The following is a 14,135-nucleotide window of genomic DNA, read 5'->3' on the forward strand; positions in this document are numbered from 1 at the left end:
CCAAGACACATAACATCATTAACATAATTTTAATAATCTAAGTTAAAAGAATGCAATCAATTTAACATAAATAGAGTTGAGTCATTATAATTAAATCTAAAGCAGAAATATATTTAACAATCATGTTCATAAATTTAGAACAAAATAAAAACAATTGAGGGAAAGAAACTAGAAGATAAATTCAGTGTTTCTCCATTGCACATGTATTGTTTTTCCTCCTTCCTTCCGCTTTGCTCCTTCACATAATTGCCTTCAAGATGTCAAATTTTTGCTACTCACGAGAACTTCTGAAATGTTCCTTACAACTCTTATGTTGCTCTCTCAAATGGGAAGTGAAAGCAGAGAGAATGTGAGAAGAGATAGTAAGTGAGGGATGAGTGAAATGAGTGAATGGCTAGGGGCTATTCATACTTGTGAAGGTTAGCTACTTTTAGCAAATGAGAGCCTTGAAAACCTCTCTTTACATGGCTGGCCCTTGCTTTAAGGAACGTGGGTGGATAACTTTGCTATTTTAGCTTGATTAATACTTTATTAACATGAGAGAAAGCTTGAAAAGAGGAGGAGAGTTGGACAGTCACATGTGGGATTTTTGTGGCTGATTTTAAATATTTTACTGGGTGGCTGATGTGGGCACCTCCATGGACAGTTGGGCTTCTATCTCATTAGTAGACTGTTTATTTTGCTGACCCAATTCTTGTCAAGTAAATTTTCAAGGTCCAATAATTCTTTAATAGGGCGTCCAAAGTTAATCATAAATCAACCCTCTTCTTTATGGATTATGCTCTAAAAATGCTACAGCATTAAGCATCAAAAGGTGAGCTTCAAGACTGCATTTTCTTCTAGTGTATCGACTAACTAAAAAACTACAAAAATAATGTGTTTTAGTGTATAAAATGATGAAATTAGAATTCACATCTTAGTATCAACCAATAAGACAATTATAACAAAAACTCCAAAATTTGTTATCAAACATTTAAATTTTGCTTAAATTACTAGTTTAAAAGTGTTGAAGATAACTCTATATTTTAAAGTTATCACACCTTCAAACTTAATTCATTGCTCGAACAGAGTAATGACACTTTATAAAGGAAAAAACAAATAATTATAACACACTAAGCATAATTAATTCTTCATTTGGTCATGCATCAATGAAATCGTACTCGAATTAAATTTTACAAATATGTAACTCAAGTATGTACATTTTCCAAATTTTCTCAAGTACTAGAGTGCTATAAAATTTATGAGTAGAATGCCTTCATCTTGTGAATGTGCACTAAGTTCTTTCCAATCAATTTTTGTTTCCCTCAGGTAATGTTAAACAACAATCCTAAATTTTAAATTATGTCTTCATATGTTAAGTTCAATAAGTCCTATCCACTAATGTAGTAGGCATAAAAATCTAAATCAATAGGTTTTTATTATGGTTGTAATGTGGCTTAGGTCAAGGTAGGAAAAAGATAGATGATGTTTAGGCTAGAACCTTAAACTCAGCTTACCTCAGACCTTCTAAATGCAATTATCCCCAAAAGCACCAACTTATTTTCAATTCGATTACACATGCTCTTTGCGCATCTTTATTCAACAACTAGATTTTTTTAACATAAGCAGATTCTTTTCTGAGCATACAACTTAACATTTTGATCTTGAGCATCCAGTACTTCTCTCTAACTCACTTTAACTTAATCACAAAAATATTCTAAATGAACTAAGTCTAAGGTTTAGGATAAATAGAGATAAATATTAAAGAATGGATGACTTATTAATGTAAGGTTTAGAAGAAAAATCAAGTTATATAGCTCAAAGTAGGGTTTCAAGGGATAAATATTTACTAAGGTTGGCTTGAAAGGCTCAAACGGTCTAAACAAAATTTACCTAATCATTTTTAAATTACCATGTCTCCTAGGATTTCGCCTTAAGAAAATTACTAAATCAATTCTAAAGACAATTAAAATTTTTCATGGAAGCTCTTATACACAATCACTAAGACCAACATACATATCATAATTTTAATTAGCATAAAAATACTTGAAATAATAAGTATTTATGCATACGCTAAAGCTAGTATTATTGAGCAAAATTTTAAAATTTAAGCAAATTTCACTTAAAACATACTTTCATGAAAAAAATTAATTAACTCATATTACAATATTCCTCCCCCCTCTCACTAAAGAGAAACAATGTCCTCATTGTTTGAAAGCATCAATCAAAAGGACAAAAAATAAAGAAGTGAATGAGAATTGTGCATCAGGTAATGTCCTAGGAAAGGGAAGTGAGTCTTATTTGTCTTCTTAAATATCTAGTCTTTCCTTGACAGAGTCAATCTTAAGCATGCACATTCACATTGCCACACTTCTTCTTTTATGATAACCATACTATAATCAACTCTTTATTATTTATGAATTTAACTTAATTTTATTATGCAAAAAAGGGAAAAATGAAAGCAAAAATATCTAAAAAGTAACTAAACCTAAAATATCCTAAAATAATAAAGAAAAAGAAACCCCATTTATTTATTTAGTAGCATCCTCACTTTTCAATATTGTTTCCATTTCTTCACAACCGTCTTTGCGCCTAGTTCGTCTTTCCGGAGTGGTGAAATCATCATGCCTAGTATCCGGAGTTAGAGTCCAAGGATCAAAGGCAAAATCTGGAAATCAGGCACAAAGTCAAACGAGTTACGTGAGAGTATTCTAAATGCACCCTTTATTGAGTCGTCCCGTATTTTCGCATATCTCCAATATGCTTTTTGTTGTGGGTGCATGTGTTGTAGCATGTCCATGATTGTGGATTGATCCAACTATGCAACAGTGATAGATGATGGAAAGGTAGGTGTCGGAGCAGTTCACCCGGGATTAACAGGTTCAGTTGGTGTTGCAAAGTCAAGATAGGTAGTTGGTTCTAGTTCAAGAACTGATTCCGACATATCTGGATAATTGGGCGTTTCTACTCTAGTTGGTTCATCAAATGGTTCTGCTTGCTTCTACCTAGCATCATCACCTACTATTCTGGCTATATCAGATCTTCGGAGGGATGTGAGATTGTAGATAGAGTAAAGTGATTAATGATGGGAAACAGACATAACTAGCTTGCTTTGCAGTACACTTCTGAATTTCCTTAAGGATGATTCTTCCAACATCAATGAACCTTTCTGTCATAATAGCATACAACAAGAGCATCTGTTCCATAGAGATAGTAGAACTATGTGAGACAGGCATAAAACTAAGTTAAAAGGAAATAGAACCAAACATTTTCTATTGGTTTTAGGAACTCCCTTCAGCAAATAATATTACCAAAATTTGAAGTTATCCATTTGGTTCCAGGAACCGTAACTTCTTGCAGAACTTCCCTAAGCATCTCCCAATCAACATTTTTCAACATAGCAATATAATCGTCATTATCGATGTTAGGTTGTTCAAGCAGATCATTAATATAAGTCGAGGTTAGGGTTACCTTCTTTCCTCGAACATATACCTCTTTTGCAGTGGATAAAGTCAGGTTCACATAGAATTCCTAAACTAATTCTTCTTTCAGAGGTGGTCTGACATCATAAAATAAATTCCACCTCAATGCATATATTGTCTTTTGAAGATTGGTAGCATTGTTGTGCAGGCACCATTTGTCAAGCTAAATCCTTTGTCCAGAAGCATCGGTTGATTTTTGAAGATAAATTTAAACCTCTCCCTTGCTTCTTCGATATGGAATCAACTTTGGAGATCATCGGATTAGGATGTGTAACTTTTTTCTTTTTTCGAGACATTATACGAATAATTGGTGTGCAGGCTCGAGAGTTGTGGAAAATTGATGGGATTCGAGTCAATGAGGTGTTCAGTAATGGTGGTAGTGCCGACGAAGTGGTGGTCTGATGGCGTTGGTTAGGGTGATTGGGAGTGTGGTTCTTTGGGGTTGCAAAGGATGGAATTTGGTGGTGCAACAACCAGGGTATGTGACAGTGAGAGGTGACTAGCGGTGAAGGGTTGCAACAACGAAGGGTACAGGTAGGGTGGTGTGGTGATGTGCGGCTTTGGTTGCGGAGGGATGTTCGGCCAGTAGTGATGGTTATTTAAGGGGGAGGCAACGAAAAAAATGTTTTTTGAAAGGATAAGGTTGCAAAAGGTTGATGGTATATGATATGTTAGGGCGTAAAGGTAGTGAATTTATAAGGATAAAACTAGGTTAAATTTTAACCTAAGGAAACACAGCTTAATACAAAGGAAGTTAGGTTAAAACAAAAAACTATTATTTACTCTAAAATAAATATATATATATTTTTTTATTGGCTGCTCAAAATATTTAAAAAAAATTCAGCCATTTATTAAAAGAAATTAAATAAATAAATAACTTATGGGTCCATTAAAGTGAGGGAAGTTTTATTCCGTTTGACTACACTAGCCAAATAATGTTGAAGGTGTTGACCATTTACCTTGAACTTACTTCCCTTATCGTCCTGAAATTTGACCACTTTATAAAGAAAGACTTGGTGAATAGTGAATGACCCAGACCAATTGATACTTTAACTTTTTGGGAAACAAACTTAGTTTGGAGTTGAACAGCAATACTTGTTGACTTGCCTTGAACTCACGGTGTAATGACTCGAACTTTACAGTTATCGAAAAAAGTGTATTTTTAGGTTACTATTTTTAAAAAATAAACTCGTAAATATTTATTAAAATATTTATAAAGTCAAGTGAGTGGCTAATTAGAGTTTAATGAAGTGAATTAGCTTAAATTAAGGATAATTAGATAAAAGAATTAAATTGAATAAAGTGTGAAAGTTTAATTGTAGATTAAAAGAAAATGAAAAGGACCAAAATAGAATTATACCATTTGTCCTAAGTGAGGCGACAAATTCATAAAAATCTTTGATTTTATGCATAAATATGTATAATAAATTATTATTATGATTTTATAATTGATATTTATTAATGTTATTATTATTAATTGAATTGATATTATATTATGAAATAAATTAAATAAAGATATGTGTATGGTAATGATTTGATACAAGTGTGTTAATAAAAATACATATATTTGGAATACATGTATTTGATATTAAATAGATATTTATTATTTATTAAAGATATTTATTAATTAAATAATTATATTATAAGATATTTATATGATAAATAAATAAAAGTAAGACAAATACATGGTGCATATGGTGACATATGTGATACTAATATACATACATTTGTAAAATACATATATATTTACTTATTAAATAAGTATATTATTAAATTATATGTATTATTATTAAGTAAAAGATATTTATATAATAAATAGAAAAAGAAAGAAAAGAAGACAAGTGTAATAATATATATGTATACAAATGTAAAATAGATATTGGATATTAAATAGATATTTTATTATAGTTATTATAGTTATATTATATATATATATATATATATATATATATAAAACGAAAGTAAAAGAAATAAAAAAAACAGAATGAAAAACGAAAACAGAGAGGGAAAGAAAGAAGGAAAAAGAGAAAGAGAAAAAAAAAGAAGAAGGAGGAATTGAAGTTTTGAAGCTTTAAATTTTAATAGTTAACGTTATTTCAAAAAATCTGGCTAAGTAAGGACAAGGCAAAGTTGACGAGGGTTAGCTCAAAAAATTACGGTTTGTATTTCTATAATCTGAACCTAGTTATTAATTATTATATTTTTATTTAATGCATTTAGTAAATATTGAAGTGAGAATTATTATGTTTTATAATGGAAATGGATTGATTTGGTATGTGATGAATTTTATTGAATTTATATTGATTGAATTGAATCGGATTATATGTATATATGTGTGTGTGTGTGTGTGTGTGAATGTGATATTGTGTAATTATGATAATTGAATTTTGAATAAATGTATTGGTAAGAAATTAAAGGTAAGTGATAATCTTCTGATATTGGATTGAGATGTATATTGAATTGAAGGAAAAAGTGTGTAATTGTAGAAATGTGTCAATATATGGATTGAATATTGATTGAAAGGTAGAAGAATGATTGAATTGAAAATGTAAGAAATTATGATTGAATTGAGGTCATACGCGAATTAAATACCCTATTAACAGTATCGGGCTAAGTCGGATATAGTTGGCATGCCATATGATTGAAAGAGTTCAGGGATTCTTTGACCTTGAGTCAATGAGACACTGGGTGTTACTATATTTCTTCGGATAGATTCGATGAGGTACTGGGTACCACTTTACTTTGGCTAGGCCGATGAGACACTAGGTGTCACTATATTGCTTCGAACTATCCGATGAGGCACTGGGTGCCATTCTGGTGTGTTTGGTTGGATCCGTGTATCCGTTTAAGTCCGAGTCATGTTAATAGGGGTTATTAAATATAACAGTGATCAGATTGATACTGAATGAAGAATTGAAATGTGGACTGAAACACACGAATTGTATTATACAGTGAAAGCTATCTGGGATAGCAAGTTGATTTGATATGAATGGTAATGGCTGTTATTGAAATGGATATGTATAGAACACTGATTGAAAAGTGAATAGTTGAATATAGTTTATTGATATTAAACCGTGAACTAAAGTATGATTGAGACAAATGAATTATGTAGCTCTGGATTGGATAAAAGCAAATATTATAATTGTTTAATGACTTGTGAATAAATCGTGGAAAGCTATATAGGTTAGTAAGTTAAAAGAATGAAATAAGTTACAATAAATTTATCTATGAATTAAATAATTGAATAGTTATGATTGTTATATGATTTTAAGTGTTTGTTATATTTTTATTTTATTAAGTGTTCGGATTATAGAAATACGACTGAGTTCATACTCAGCGTACGGTTTGTTTCCGTACGCAGGTTAAGCTAAAGCTAGAAGGTTGAATCAGCATCCCAGGCCAATCCCGAATTCAATAAGGTAAAGCGTGTTGACAGTTGGTAATGGCATGTACCTAGGATGTTTTATGTGTGTGTCATTTGGATTGTTAATGTATTAATGAATTAAGTAGAATTAAGCTTGGTAATGATATATAATAGGACTTGACTAATTTAGTATGAATTTGATTTATTTGATAATATATGATAAGTGAATAGAATTGAGTACTGGATAATATATAAAATGTCTAAATTTGGCAAGTTTTGAGCATATTTAAATGTGTTTAGATTGGTTGAACATAGGTATTTTATGTTATGTTTGGTAATTATGTGTATATTAATTGTAAATTGTCTGATAGGTTTGGTAAAGCTCCGTAACCCTGTTCTGGCGACGGTTTGGGGTTAGGGGGTGTTACACACGGAGTCGGATGTGGTTGTCGTTCCATCTTTTTTTTTTCTCCTTAAACAACTTGGCATTCTCATAACTCCTTAAACAACTTGGCATTCTTATAGGAAAACATTCGAAATTCTTCTAACTCAATGAGCTACAGCATCTGTTTCTCTCTAGCAAGCTCTAGATCTAAGTTGAGTTGCTTGAGAGCTCAATAAGCTTTATGCTCCAACTCTAGAGGTAGATGACAGGCTTTACCAAACACTAACTGATAGGAAGACATCCCTAAAATAGTTTTGAAAAGTTTTTCAGTAGGCCCATAGCTCATCATCAGACCTCATAGACCAATCTCGCCGGTTTGGATAGACCAACTTCTCAAGTGCACCTTTTATCTCTTTATTTTCCAACTCAGCTTGCTCATTCGCTTAGGGATGGTAAGTTGTGGCAATCCCATGCCTCACGCCATACTTGTCGAGTAACCACTTTAACCATTTATTCACAAAGTGAGACCCCTCATCACTGATGATGACCTTAGGAATCCTAAACCTCATGAATATATGTTTCTGTAAGAATAGTATTACCACCTTGGCATCATTTGTCAAATATGCCTTGGCCTTCGCCCATTTAGACACGTAGTTAACCAACATTAATATATACCGGTTACCATAAGGAGGAAAAGGACCAAGAAATTTAATACCCCAAACGTCAAATAATTTTACCTTAAGTATGTTTATTAGTGGTATCTCATTCCTTCTTGATATGTTTCCAACCCGCTGCCAACGATCACTGTTGTTCACGTTGGCGTATACATCTTTAAATAAGGTTGACCAAAAGAATTTGGCTTGCAATACCTTGGTTGCAGCATGTGAACCTCCAATATGTCCCCCACTTGGGGATGAATTAAAATGATACAAAATATTAGTTACCTCATTTTTTGCCATGCATCTTTGGATTATTTGGTCTGCACATTTTTTGAATAGGTATGGCTCCTCCCAAAAGTAGTACCTTACATCATAAAGGAACTTCCTTCTTTGTTGGTAGACATCTTAGGCAGCATCAAACCACAAACCAAAAAGTTACCATAATTAGTAAACCAAATATTATTATGAAGACTTATCCTAAAAAGGTACTCGTCTTAAAAATTCTCGTTAATGAGAGCAAGAGAGTTAGTTTGTCCTTGATGTTCCAATCTGGAAAGGTGGTTTACTACTTGGTTTTCTACCCCTTTTTGATCTTTATCTCAAGATTGAATTCTTCAAGTGAAAGCACCCACCGATCAGCCTTAGTTTAGCATATTTCTTGGAAATAAAATACTTGATTTTCTAATGATCCGTATAAACCATCACCTTAGTAGCTACAAGATAAAACGAAACTTGTAAAAAAAAATGGAAAGTAATTCTTTTTCTATTACCGTATAATTCAGTTATGCTCTTGTTAAGGTCCATCTCGTATAGTAGATGAGATGGAAAATCTTGTTCCTCCGTCGTCCCATTATGGCTCCTACCATAAAGTTACTTGCGTTGCACATTAACTCAAAAGGGGACTCCCAACCTGGTGTGATGATAATTGGTGCTGAGACTAATTGACTCTTCAACTCAACGAAAGCCTTTAAGTATTCTTCTTAAAGTTGAATTTTGTGTCTTTCTCCAATAGTTTGCATAGGGGTTTGGAAATCTTGGAGAAGTCCTTGATGAACCTCTGATAAAACCCAACATGTCTAAGGAAACTCCTCACGCGTTTAATAGACATTGCAGGTGGGAGATTCTCAATGATATCTACTTTTTCCTTGTCTACTTCGATCCTTCATCTCGTTATTAAATGCCCTAAAATAATACCTTCTTTTACCATGAAATGACATTTTTCCTAATTAAGGACAAGGTTCGTTTCTTCGCACTGCCTTAGTACTTTGGCCAGGTTTTCTAAGCAATCATCATAGGTATCTTTGAACATAGAAAAATTGTCCATAAAAACTTCCAAAAACTTTTCAACCATGTCAATAAAAATAGCCATCATACATCATAGAAAAGTAGCAAGTGCATTACACAAACCAAAAGGCATAAGCCCAAAAGTAAACATATCGTATATGCAGGTGAATGTTGTTTTGTGTTGATCTTTCAGGGCTACTGTGATTTGGTTGTAACCCGAATATCTATCTAGGAAACAATAATTGTCTTGCCCTGCAAGTCTATCTAACATTTGGTATAAGAACGACAACGGAAAATGGTCTTTCCAAGTTTCATTGCTCAACTTTGAATAGTCTATAGAAAATCTCCGTCCTGTTACCGTTCTAGTCAGTATCAATTCATTGTTCTCATTCTCCATGACCGTAATGTCTCCTTATTTGGATATACACTGGACCAGAATTACGCATAAACTGTCTGAGATGGGGTAAATGACACCTGTATCTAACCATTTTATAATTTCCTTTTTGACCACCTCCTTCATAATTAGGTTCAACCTTCTTTGTCCTTTAATTTTTCCTCTCTCGCCATCTTCTAATATGATCTTGTGTAAACCCAAAGTTGGGCTAATTCCTTGGATGTTAGATATAGTCCATCCGATTGCCTTTTAAAATTTCTTCAGCACGTTAATCAGTTTCTTCTCTTGATCTTCGATTAGCTCATCAGAAACTATTACAGGTAGAGTAGAAGAGTTACCTAAATAAACGTGTTTTAAATGAAAAAAAAGTACCTTAAGATCCAATTTAGGTGGTTATTTAGTCGATGCCTTTGGTTGAACATGATCATGGGATGCCAACTCTAAAGATTCAAATCGGGATTGTCGAACAAATCCCTTTGAATGAGCCTCTAACAAAGCTAAGTATTCTTCCATTTGTTTATCACTTGGCGAGTCAAACACTAAGACTCGCTCCAATAGGTCCTCTACAGGATTGAGTTCCCATTCTGTAGCTAAAGCTTCTAACTTAGACATTGTGGAACACTCCTCAATTGCATCAGGAAACCTTATAGATTTAAATATGTAAAACGTTACTTGATGACTATTCATGTGCATTAAAAAATGATTTTGGAAAACTATTTTTTCGAATAGCAGTTTGAACTACAAGCGTACATGTCATTTATAATATTTTTAGTGTTACAATAAAACACTAGTGTTACAATAAAACACTAGAGTATTCTAAGGATCAAACCCAAAGGAGATGGCGATTGAGTAATAAATAGCTTGCACTTTAGAGTCTAAGCGGCTATTGATATGATTTTATCGTACGACAAATCATAACAAGAAAATGTTGGAAGGAAATTAAATACACTACTCTAGGGACCAAATTGTAAGGAGTAAAAGACTGAAATTAATCAATAAATGACTAACAATGGTCGATTGGCTTCGATATGGTTCTTCGATCTTGGAATGAGGGACTTAAATTGCTTAAATTACTAAAGTGGTTCAATTTTATCTCTTAATCTCAATTTTACCAAATTAGAAAAATTATTCTAGTTTATCTTTCAATCTCACCGAGTAATTCGAGACTAATGAATTAGTGTAACACCCCTAACCTATAACCGTCGCCAGAATAGGTTAAGAGGCATTACCGGACTTGAAACTCAGTTCAGAACAATTATTTATCTGATAACATCTATTCTCAGTCAATATCATTTATTCACATTCATTATGTACTTAAAACAAGCATACAAAGCTTTAATCATGCAATCGGGACTAAATCATAACATATTGAAAATTTCAGAAGCTTAGAAAAATTTCCACTTTTCAAATGCCACACGCCCTTGTGAAAACAGGGCATACATACTGACTTGTATCACACGGTCGAGGACACGCTCGTGTGTCAGGCCGTGTGAAAACTGGAGAGGATACTGACTTGGATCACACGACCAACCACATGCCTGTGTGTCTTGTAACACCCCTCATCCGTATCCGACGTCGGGATAAGGCTCAAGGCGTTATCGAGATTTCATGTTTATAAACATATTAAATCAAGTCACTAAGTTGCACTCTAATTTAAAACTTTTCAAATATGTATATCATTTCCCTTAAACAGGCCTTCGAGACCTAAAACATGCCTAAAGGCTGTACGAGACAAAACCGAGAACGTTTGAAAAACTTTGGGCACCTTGGAAAATTTCTTTTAACTTGAAGTGTCATATGCTCGTGTGACTTGGGACAAGCCCGTGCAATCACCCCGTGTCCAAGACTTGAGCATTTTGTTAAATTCATATGGTTAAGACACACGCCCGTGTGTCTAGCCCGTGTTCATTTAACAAATTTACCATTTTAGATGCAGGGGACACACGACCATGCCACACGCCCACGGGTGTGGCCCGTGTGTCACACATGGTCTAGGCACACTCCTGTGTACCCAACCGTGTAGACCCTATTAGGCTATTTTTCAAGCCTATGGTTACCCCCTTTTTAACACTTATACTTAATGAATATTAAAAACAAAGTAAAAAATAATTATGCTCTCATAAATGATCTTTGCAAAAACTCATTGCATGAAAACCTCATATCATTGGTTTCATACATGCTAGGTTATTTCCCATCTTGTATTTATGTGTTGTCATACCACTTTAATACATTCAAGATTGGCTCGTTCTTATGACTCATTGCCAATTGGAATTCAACCATCGCACATGATTACAAACTTGCATGGAAATTTTGTAGGTCATAGCCTACTTCAAAACAAGTCGATCTCTATGGCCATAAACAAAATGATAGATTTATCTTTACAAGCCTTCATTTGGAAAATCAAATGACACATATAACAAAATACTCAAAAGACCTATGCATGCCATTGAACAATTTAGAAATGTCTTTATACCAAAGCTGGTCTATTTTATAGTATGCTGACTCTCCAACTGTCTTCCAATATTTATGAGTCCTCGAGATCTGTGAGAGACAGGGAAAAGAGAGGGGTAAGAATTTTCATGCTTAGTAAGCTCGAATAACCAGAAAATAAACTTATCAAGTAATTAGCATGCAATCAAATTGGACAATAAATTCAATGAGCATAGGATGGCTTCCCTATCACTTACACTCAATCGATGAGTTAGTCACATAACAATGCACTTTAAAAGTTATCTTAGATAAGCTCATCATTCAACATCTCATTTGTACATATATATCACATTAATCTCGTTGAGTTTCTAAGAAATCTCGATGGAATATCCATTTACCGTCAATTAGTACAATGATCGTTTCAGATATGCACTCCCGCGAACCTCACATCTTATGGTGGAATTACCAGTCCAGGCTAAATCCCCCATTTTATGAACTCATAAGGTAATGTCGGGATTACCATTCCAGGCTAAATCCCTTATAACGACAAACACCTTTATTGAGCTCGGATTTGAATTACCAGTCCAGGCTAAATTCAGATTCTAATCAGATTACCCGTCCGGGCTAAATCCATAGTGCACACATATTCTTCAAGAGGCTCGACTATTCAAAAGAACACCTGTCCGGGCTAGATCCTTTTATAAATAAGATCAATAGATTATACGTCCGGGCTAAATTCTTACTGCAACACATGCAGGACCTCATTACACATGTCAATCATGGTTTATTCATCAAATTCCCTTTTTAACCTCAACCAAGACATTTATCACAATTCATACTTAAACATGCATTTCATATAATTTCATGTTTTTAATAAATGCAATCATCATGCATTCATAAATCATATAATTAGGAACATTGAGTGTTTACTTTAAGTTATCCGAACTTACTTGGTATTCGTTTCGGTGTCGTGTTTTGGTTATTTTGAAATCTTTCGTTTTCCTCGATCGACCTCCAGAATTTGTTCCTCGGGGTCTATAACAATAAAAATAGATCATTAAAACTCCACATTATACATTTCAAGTCTAAATTCCACCCCCGATCCAAATGACCGTTTTTCCCCAACTTTTCACATTTTTACGATTTAGTCCATTGGCTCGTATAATGAAACGTATGCAATTTCTACCTTACTTAAGCCTAGCTGAACACTTTTCCCACTTATGGTAGCCCAAATTTTCCATTATTTTCACATTTTTACAACAGATTTTTACAACTTTTGCAAAAAGGTCCCTTTAGGGGTTTCTCATGAAAATCACCTAGGAAAAGTTGTTTAACACACCTCAAACTTTCACAGTCCTCCATAAAACATCAAAATACCAGTAACTCATGCATGGGTAAATTTTTAAACATGAACCCTAGCATGAAATATGGGTAGAAATGGAGAGAGTAAGCTACTAGGATCTCAAAATTACAAAGAACATTAAAAACGAGGGTTGGGAGCACTTACTAATGAGCTTGAAAAGCTTGGAAACCCTAGCTATGGTGGCTTAGGAATGTCGGATGGACAAGGGAGAAGAATGGCTGATTTTTTCCTTCTTTTTCCCATTTTATTTCATTAATATGCCAAATGACCAAAATGCCCTTAAGCCCTTTCTTTGAAATTTCATCCATGCAAGCCTATTTTTGTCAAAAAACTTAGAAATTGGGAAAATTTCTCCCCAAGACCTTCTATTTTATAATCTAGAACAATTTCATGCAAATTTCTTCTAGAATCCAAGTTTTGCAATTTATTCAATTTAGTCCCTAATTTTCCAATTGGGCACTTACTCAAAGAATTCCTTCATGAAACTTTAACACATGCATATTCTCATATTCTAAGCCTCGTAATAATCATAAAATAAATATTTTGATATCAGATTTGTGGTCTCGAAACCACTATTCTGACTAGGCCCTATTTTGGGATGTTACATGTCTAGCCCGTGTACCATTCGAAATGGCCACACACGCCCGTGTGCTAGGCCGTGTGCCATTTAAGAAGTATACTGACTTGTACCACACGGATGGTCACACTCCCGTGTGTGAGACCGTGTTGAGCATGCTGACTTCAATTTCATTTTCACACCAGGGGACATACGGCTGTGCAACATAACCATGTGTC

The 14,135-nt window shown here is 33.8% G+C and overlaps 1 long non-coding RNA gene across 2 annotated transcripts; it reads right to left on the reverse strand.

The window, feature by feature from the left end:
• Nucleotides 1–2,064: 2,064 nt before the first annotated feature.
• Nucleotides 2,065–4,216, reverse strand: LOC108480372 (uncharacterized). 2 transcript variants are annotated; one of them, XR_008283960.1, is made up of 3 exons: nt 3,291–4,182; nt 2,847–3,176; nt 2,065–2,647 (listed from the first exon to the last, which is right to left on the reverse strand). It is a non-coding gene; the product is annotated as an uncharacterized LOC108480372 (long non-coding RNA). The 2 variants fall into 2 exon arrangements; XR_008283961.1 differs by having other exon boundaries at nt 2,847–4,216.
• Nucleotides 4,217–14,135: the final 9,919 nt, after the last annotated feature.

Source organism: Gossypium arboreum, chromosome 1 (assembly GCF_025698485.1).
Source record: "Gossypium arboreum isolate Shixiya-1 chromosome 1, ASM2569848v2, whole genome shotgun sequence".
Lineage (NCBI taxonomy): Eukaryota > Viridiplantae > Streptophyta > Magnoliopsida > Malvales > Malvaceae > Gossypium > Gossypium arboreum.